The sequence below is a fragment of the Carassius auratus genome, chromosome 8 (assembly GCF_003368295.1).
Source record: "Carassius auratus strain Wakin chromosome 8, ASM336829v1, whole genome shotgun sequence".
NCBI lineage: Eukaryota > Metazoa > Chordata > Actinopteri > Cypriniformes > Cyprinidae > Carassius > Carassius auratus.
Window position 1 is genome coordinate 4,746,309 of NC_039250.1, and position 9,195 is coordinate 4,755,503.

The following is a 9,195-nucleotide window of genomic DNA, read 5'->3' on the forward strand; positions in this document are numbered from 1 at the left end:
TTTAAGTCATTTTAAAGGTTATTGATGGCTTAGGTCTGTTTTTATAGCAACAAAAAAAAAAAAAAAAAAATATTACAGTATATTAATACTGGTTAATTTAAAGTTACCATGGCTACAAGAACAATGATTTGTGGTGTTATTGTTAAAACAATGGGTAAGGGAACCTGAAAAAAAAAAAACTTTCACAGGAATGTGCCTGAAAGTGATAAACAGGCCTCATTTTTACCTAAATGATTCATACTTTATTTGAATAAAATGGCGCGAGCGTGGATGGGAGAATGGAGGACATTTTTTTTTTTTTTGGAGCAACTGGGATGGTGCCCCCTCTGGGAGTTTGTTCCCTAGGCCGATTGAGTCAGTTCGGGAGTTCGGAGCGGGATCGCGAATCATTTGAGTCTGTTCGGGAGTTCAAAGCCGGTTCGCGAATCATGTGAGTCCGTTTGGGGATGGCGAATCATTTGAATCAGTTCGGGAGTTCGTAGCGGGATCGCGAATCATTTGAGTCAGTTATGGGGGCCGCGAATCATTTTAGTCAGTTTGGGAGTTCGGAGCGGGATCGCGAATCATTTGAGTCAGTTCGGGAGTTCGGAGCGGGTTCGCGAATCATTTGAGTCAGTTTGGGGGTCGCAAATCATTTGAATCAGTTCGGGAGTTCTGAGCGGCTTCGCGGATCATTTGAATCAATTCGAGAGTTCGGAGCGGGTTCGCGAATCATTTGAGTCAGTTAGGGAGTTCGGAGCGGGATCGCGAATCATTTGAATCAGTTCGGTAATTCGTAGCGGGTTCGCGAATCATTTAAGTCAGTTCGGGAGTTCAAAGCGGGTTCACGAATCATTTAAGTCAGTTTGGGGATTGCAAATCATTTGAATCAGTTCGGGAGTTCGGAGCGGGATCACGAATCAAGAAAGATTCGCTCTCGTAAATTTTCAAATTGTCCATAACCTTTAATTCGTTGCTGCCAACTGGGGTGGCAGCAGGGGTGGCAAGGCTTTCTTTTAGGGTGGCATTTGCGGTAGATCCGCCCCTGTTCACAGGTAATGAATGTGCAGTATTTAAAAACTAAAGAGGATTCACTGATTGTTTCTTATGATTATAGCCTTACTATATATTTATACATGACTACATACCATAATTGCTCCATAAGAATTTTTAACATTGTTGAATTGTCACAAAGAGTTTGCTATGTGTTGTATAAAATTGTGTAGTATTATGTATGTTATGTTTTGCTGACTGACAACATGATTTCTGTCTGGTTTACATGTATCTGTTCTGTTCTACAGTGTGAAGTCCTCTTGATTTGGCCGGTGAGAAGGTGGAAAAGGTGCTGTGTCTGCTTCTGCTTCTGTATTTGGGTGCTGATGTGAATGCAAGAGACAAGAATGGTATTTCAACTAAATTAACTAATAAAACAAAGTGTTATAATAGAATGGATTCTTATTAAATGTTACACATGCTTGCAATTGTATAAATTCTCTCTCCCTCACACACACACACACACACACACACACACACACACACACACACATATATATATATATATATATATATATATATATATATATTCATTTAATTATATTTTTATATTTTGTGAGGGGGTAATTTTATTAAAAGTTAAATATTTATATATATATATATATATATATATATATATATATATATATATATAGTCTTGAAGATATTAAGAAAATAAATTAGGTGTCATCAGGGCAGAAACCATGATCCACTTACTATACATAATCAACTGCGATGTATTTGTTATTAAATGAACTTACGTTTCGCCAGATTGCCTTTCATTCAAGCCCTTGGTTTACCAACAGTATCAGTTCGGTTCAGACACGCTATGAGTCAGTTGGCTTCACGCTGAATCACGCATGCGCAATATCATCAGCTCCTCGGTTCTCGAATCGGACATGTTCAAAATGAATGGTTTTCGGTTCAGTGTACTGGTGATCTGAAAACCGATGCAACCGGTTCTTGACTCGAGAACGAGAATCGGTCTAACCAGCACGTGCTGCAGTTCAGTTTCATCAGCTGCTCTACTTGTGTTCATGTTCTGTTTACTACAAACTCAATTTGTGAATGTATCATCATTAACTATAAATACACTACAGATGTTTCATAAATCATCCCTGTGTCAATAAACTACTGTGTCAATAAACTACTGCTCTACAGGTTAGAATGCACTAACATTAGATTGTCACCTTCTCTTGACTGAGGTGATTATTGATCAGTGTGGAACTGGTGTTGATAGGGTCGTGGATAATGAGGGAACTCTACAGCTGAAGAGGAGCTTCCCAATTCAACACGGATCCCAGCCGCTGCACAGCATCTTCTGTCCTCTCATGTCCTTCAGACAGGGAGCCTGTGTCGGTAAGAACGCAATCATCATATTATGGGCAATTTCTGTCTGTTCGGTGTGTTATACATTCACTACTATTCAAATGTTTTGGATTGGCGTGATTTTGTTTATGTTTATGTCACTTATGCTCACAAAGGCTGCATTTATTTGATCAAAAACTACTGTAAAACTACAATATTATGAAATATTACAATTTAAAATAAGGGTTTTCTATTTTTCTATCTATTTTTCATCACTGTCACATTATCCTTCAGAATGGATTCTAAAGGCGTAGTCACATTGCTCTTTGCGTTCCATTGACTTCCATTCAATGAACATTAATTTAAAATGCAGCACTCCAGGAAAGTGGAGGGATCGTATATATTTTAACATTTTGGAGGTATTACAAATATTTTCTGTTTCAGTGTCACATGACAGTGACTTAATGAGATTCATTTTCAGCTAGGATTTTGTCTGTGTAGTAGGGTTGGGCGATATATAAAAAAAAAATTGTATCTCGATATTGTCACATTTTTACGATATTCGATATATATATATATATATATATATATCTCAACATGTTTGCATTTGTATTTAAATAATAAATAAAACATGATTTTCTTTTGCCCATAAAAAAAAAATATATATACCTTTTTTAGTGCATGCAATTCACAATTTAAACTATATATACAGTATATGAATACCAAAGACTTTTGCACCGTCTCGGTCTATATTATGAAAACTGGTAAATATAACAGTGAAGTTCCCCAATAGTAATTCCAAACGGCCATAGTCTATGTTTCTCTATTCAAACATCGGGGTCGAGTAAGTGCATTTATGCAGCGATCACAATCGCAATTGGGAGATCTTTAAATTCTTGTTAGCTGGCAACCACTTTCATAAAAGCTCTCATAGTAGAGAAGTCCACAGTTACATGTTCCTTTTTAGGGTGTTCGGCGCATTGTTTTAGGAAAGTATGCTTGAAATTGAAATATTCGATATTAGGGTTAAATTAGGGTAAATTTTACATCTTCGTCAAAATTATTCTGATATTATCGCAAAGATTCGATACATCGCCCAGCCCTGCTGTGTAGGCCACTCACTATGTTTTGGGACAAAGCCAGAGTCAGAGAATCCTGCTCTTTCTCTCTTGCAGTCACAGGCAGTGAGGATGCGTGCGTCTACTTTTTCGATGTTGAGCGCAACACTAAGGCCATTGTTAACAAGCTGCAGGGCCACAGCGGGCCCGTCCTGGACGTGAGCTTCAACTGCGACGAAAGCCTGCTGGCCTCTTCTGACACCACCGGGATGGTGATCATCTGGAGACGGGAGCAGAAGTAACCACAGCAACTCCAAGCTTTCGCTACCTTGGCAACAGCATCTTCCTTGCAGGCTGGCTTAAATCATGTGCAATGAAACCTACTGTAAACGTCAAGATGACTGTTGTGTTTTGAGTGAGTCTGAACTGAATCATGTGGACCATGAAAGAAACTTGTGTCTTATCTTTGTTTTAGGGCTGATGTTTCTGTTTCTGTTTTTGGGGGATGTGGTGCTTGTTTGTGAAATGTATTATTCTTTGTGGTCAGCTTAAGAGAGGAGATGTTAATATAATACTTTGTTCACCGTTGTGCATTGTGTGTCTTATAGAGTGAGGGTGTGAGAATGAGAACGTTGAGTCTGCTTGTCACTAAACTTGTGTTCGCTTGCACAATAACACTACTGTATTTATGCCTCGTTGAACTCAATAAATGTAATCACACTAGCTGAATTAAGCTACATTTGGTCTTTCTGTTTTCCTTCATATATTATCTGTTTTTTTTAAGTATATTTTTCACTTTAAAAGATTGAATCTCATGTTTAATGAAAACCTAGTAATATTCCAAATTTGAATATGATTAGGCCTCCTCAAGTGCATAATATTATTCAACTTTACCCTGTGTTGGGCTTTTTGAGCAGTTTTGCCTGTCAACTTTTTTGGGCAACTTGGGCACTTTGCCATTTCAATCTAGATAATTTGGATCAGTTGTTGGCCTGTGTTTCACCTGGTTGCCAGGGGCGTGTCTAGAGCATTTTCAGTGGGGGGGCCATGCTGGGGCACTGCCTCCTAATGGGGTGGCCGCCACTGCCCCCCCCCAAAAAAAGCGAAATAAAGTGTATTACGTATATCCTATTGATTTTATTATTATTTTTAACTTGAATAAGTTACTTGTAAACAAATGCAGTAATAAAGCACATTTTTGATTACTTTAGTTTTTGTCATCACTGTATATATCCATTAAGTTAAATTTGAGAATACATATATATATATTTTTTTTTTTTTCATTGAAAGAAACTCCCTATATCTTTACTTCTTTTCATGGCTTGCCACTGCTCTCTTCCCTGCCTTCAAAAGAAACACTTATGTGTGTCTGTTTTTCTCAATCTCAAAAAAGAAATTCAAATTGTAAATGAAATGCACAGAATGCATCCACAACATTTCATGTGTAAATGGCTAAGTTAGGCCTGACAATTTAACTGACTCTCTAACTGACTTACTCTCATGCATTAACAAGTAACGTGTCACCAGACAAATATTATTATGGAACATTCTGTGCATATTGTCATTTGGTGCAATCTTGCTATATGTGGTCACTGTCACAAAATAAACTGATACAAAATATGCAAATCAACATGACATGTTTATTGTTTGATAGCCCCCCATCGTATTTTACTTTTATTGTGTTTTATTAAACGTTGACTGAACGTTCGATTGAAATCAACCACGACCAACGCGAGCAGAGCCTGACGGGGTAAAAACATTGATCTGAGAAAACCATACAAACATTTTAAACCATACATAAAGGTTACCTACCAGCTCTTTGTTTGGTGTCTTGTGATGTGTCGTTCTTGAACGACGAATCTTTAATGTGACTAGGGAAGAACAAGTCGTCTCTATGACGGCGACATCACTTTGATTGTTTTTTTTGTTTTTGTTTTTTTACAGTGGATTCTAATCTTCAAAAATGACCGTGTTGTATGATTTATATCTTTTGAGTTCACCCTTCAGATTAGACTATAGAACTGTAGTGTTACTCGTTTAGGATTCAAAATGTTGTTTGCTTTTAATTTATGTCATTATGTCCTTTTTGAGCAAGCATCTTATACATATATTATTAAAAATGGATTAAAAATTAAACTAGGCTATAAATACTTTATTAGATTATTATATAGCCTAGTGTTTATTTACTGATAGACAGTCAAAAAGACAAATTAATCAATATTTTATTTTTAAAAAGGTTTTATTTATTTATAAAATAATAACATCACAGATCCTCAAGAAACAGTAACAAAAACACAGTGACAAATGTCAGAAATAGCGCATGGGTCTGTCACGTGATTAAGGAATGATTTGAACCCGAAGACTTGTCAGACACGAGGTGAGTTAATCACAGACTGAAGACCCAGGTCAAGAATTAATTAATTAATTAAGTCCAAGATCGCGACGAGCGTTGTTTCTCTGAAGACGCTGCACTTCTTTGAATCCCGAACTTCAGTAGAGTCTATAGACTGATTTGCCATAAAATGAACCAATCACAAGACATCTTATAGGGGGGGCACCTGGGGTGGCCAATCGAATTTCAGGGGGGGCCGGTGCCCCCCCTGGCCACCACGTAGACCCGCCCCTGCTGGTTGCCCATTGATTGCAACATTAGCCGCATTTCCACTGTCGGGCCAGTGCGAGCCAGGGCATAAAGCGGGCCGGGCGGGGCTCATAGCCCCGGGCCAGTAGCACCGAGGCCAAAGTAGCGCAGGGTTTCCACAGTGGAGCTTGAAGCTCCGCTGCTCGTCACTAAAACACGCCCTTTACACGCCTCTCAGAACAACGTCATGCAACCTCATCATTTCACTAGAGAAGTTATCAGAAAACTTAGAAATAAGTCACTGGAACATGCAATCACAAAACGAACATGATAAAAGCGGCCGTTTGTTTGCATGCTTTGTTATATAGCCTATTCTAATTCAAAAGCATCGATGTTTTAACTATAGAATAAGTGATACAGTGATCATATTGATTTAATTTATCAAGACTCAAAATTAATCAAACATAAATACACTTTCTATTTTATTTATTTATTTTTAACACTTATGAAAATAGCCTGCTTATTCAGCGAGTCTGTTTCTGTTTATTTGTAGTCACAGTGGCGTAAGTCACATTAAGAATGAATTATATCTTTATTTTTATAAAGGATCCCGAACAAAAACATTATTATATTGTTATAATAGGCAACATGAGCTAAACTCTCGAGACGAGGCTTGTGATAGATAATATAAGTTACTAGCCTAAATAAATACACGATTGTGATAGAGAATAAGAAGCTGACGTCTGATTTCTTCAAGCGGTCATATTTACCATGTTTAATGTTAATGCCCAGCGTGCATAGTCTTTTACATCTCTTATAAATATTTCTGCCCTGTATGGTGATAAGCCTATAATCCACATTGGATCAAGTTATTTCAAACACTCGCTGCTGACTGAAAGTCAGTTTTTAGCTCAACTTATTTAAATAAAGCGTTTAATGCTGGCGTTATAGCGGCTATTTTCTGAAATGATCAACAGCACATACTCTCTATTTTTATAAAAGCTCCCGAACAAAAATCATTATTATATTTTGATGATATGCAACGTGGAGCTAAACTCACGAAACAAGACGACAGATAAAATGTTACTTAATAAATACACAATTGTGATAGAGAATAAGAAGCTGACGTCTGATTTCTCCAAGCGGTCATATTTACCATGGTAATGTTAATGTTTATCGTGCATAGTCTTTTACATCGCTTATAAATATTTCAGCCTTGTTTAGTGATTATAATCCACATCGGATTAAGTTATTTCAAACACTCGCTGCTGACTAAGATGAGTTTTGAGCTCAACTGATTTTAAAATGTATTTAATGCTGGTGTTAAAGTTGTTATCTTTCTGAAATGATCTGCGCTGACGCTCTCCAGACACGGATAAACTCCGCCTTTGTTCGTAACCCCTCCTCTAGCCCCAGCTGGCCCGCTTTGGCCCAAAGATTTCGTCGGGCCGAAAAAACCTGGCCGTTGGCCCCGAGGAAGCCCCGGCGAGGCACAATCAAGCCCCGGAAGTGACAGTGGAAACGCGACTGGCCCTGGCACGCACTAGCACGCCCGGTCCTAGCTCGATAGTGGAAACACGGCTATTGATCAAAAAGTTGCCCTGTGTATCATCAGCCTTAATACAGTATGCAAATTTTCTTTATTATTAGATTAAGATTACAAATACGAATTTTGGTGACGAGACTTGATTCACATGAAAGACTAAAGACTCGTTGCTGTTTTTATATGTAGCGGCATTTATTTTGAAATTAACATTCATTTATTATTCATAAGCCCAAGTGTATGCGCGTACTTTTATTTGGAAAAGAACAAAATTGCCTCACGACAGTTACTTCCACTAAAACATGAGAGGAACTACTTTTGGTTCTACAGTGGGGTAAGCTAAAGGAACAAAAAACATAAGAATAAAAGGCAAAGTATAAAATATATTTACGTTAAAAACATTTCCAGAAGCTTTGACTCCACATGAATCACACAGAACGTACAACTTCAGGCAAGTAACGTAAAAGATTACACAACATAAGACAACTAATAAAATGAATAATTTTGCATCATAGGTTTAGTTTCTGCTAATTCAGACTCAAATATGATGATGGAAAAAAATAACCTACTATAGGGGTGAAAAAGAAACTTTATTATTACTCTAATTTATTTTATAGTCTCAAGCATTCAGAAATCAGTTTTACTATGATAAAACCATGGTTTATTTTTGTAAGGGTTGTGATATGCACGTTTTTTGTTGAAGAAATTCTAAAGCCTGTGTCATCTATAGCAAAAAGGTGTCCAAAAATGAAGATTTAGTGAATATCTGAATTAAATTTTGGTCAGTAGCCTAAACAAGGATTTGATTGTCCTGCAAGTGTAACAGCAGCAATCACATGGCATTTGTAATAACATGTACATAAATTGTTTATTTTGTATTTGCCTACATTATGTATTGTAACAGTGTTATTATTAACCAATCATTATTGCCTCATTATTTTTTATATAATGCATTTTAAGTCATTTTAAAGGTTATTGATGGCTTAGGTCTGTTTTTATAGCAACAACAAAAAAAAAAAAAAAAAATATTACAGTATATTAATACTGGTTAATTTAAAGTTACCATGGCTACAAGAACAATGATTTGTGGTGTTATTGTTAAAACAATGGGTAAGGGAACCTGAAAAAAAAAAAACTTTCACAGGAATGTGCCTGAAAGTGATAAACAGGCCTCATTTTTACCTAAATGATTCATACTTTATTTGAATAAAATGGCGCGAGCGTGGATGGGAGAATGGAGGACATTTTTTTTTTTTTTGGAGCAACTGGGATGGTGCCCCCTCTGGGAGTTTGTTCCCTAGGCCGATTGAGTCAGTTCGGGAGTTCGGAGCGGGATCGCGAATCATTTGAGTCTGTTCGGGAGTTCAAAGCCGGTTCGCGAATCATGTGAGTCCGTTTGGGGATGGCGAATCATTTGAATCAGTTCGGGAGTTCGTAGCGGGATCGCGAATCATTTGAGTCAGTTATGGGGGCCGCGAATCATTTTAGTCAGTTTGGGAGTTCGGAGCGGGATCGCGAATCATTTGAGTCAGTTCGGGAGTTCGGAGCGGGTTCGCGAATCATTTGAGTCAGTTTGGGGGTCGCAAATCATTTGAATCAGTTCGGGAGTTCTGAGCGGCTTCGCGGATCATTTGAATCAATTCGAGAGTTCGGAGCGGGTTCGCGAATCATTTGAGTCAGTTAGGGAGTTCGGA

General features: G+C 37.6%; 1 long non-coding RNA gene across 1 annotated transcript; it reads left to right on the forward strand.

Annotated features, from left to right (window-relative positions):
• Positions 1-2,141: 2,141 nt before the first annotated feature.
• Positions 2,142-4,116, forward strand: LOC113107056 (uncharacterized). Its single transcript, XR_003292612.1, has 3 exons — positions 2,142-2,172; positions 2,252-2,370; positions 3,495-4,116. It is a non-coding gene; the product is annotated as an uncharacterized LOC113107056 (long non-coding RNA).
• Positions 4,117-9,195: the final 5,079 nt, after the last annotated feature.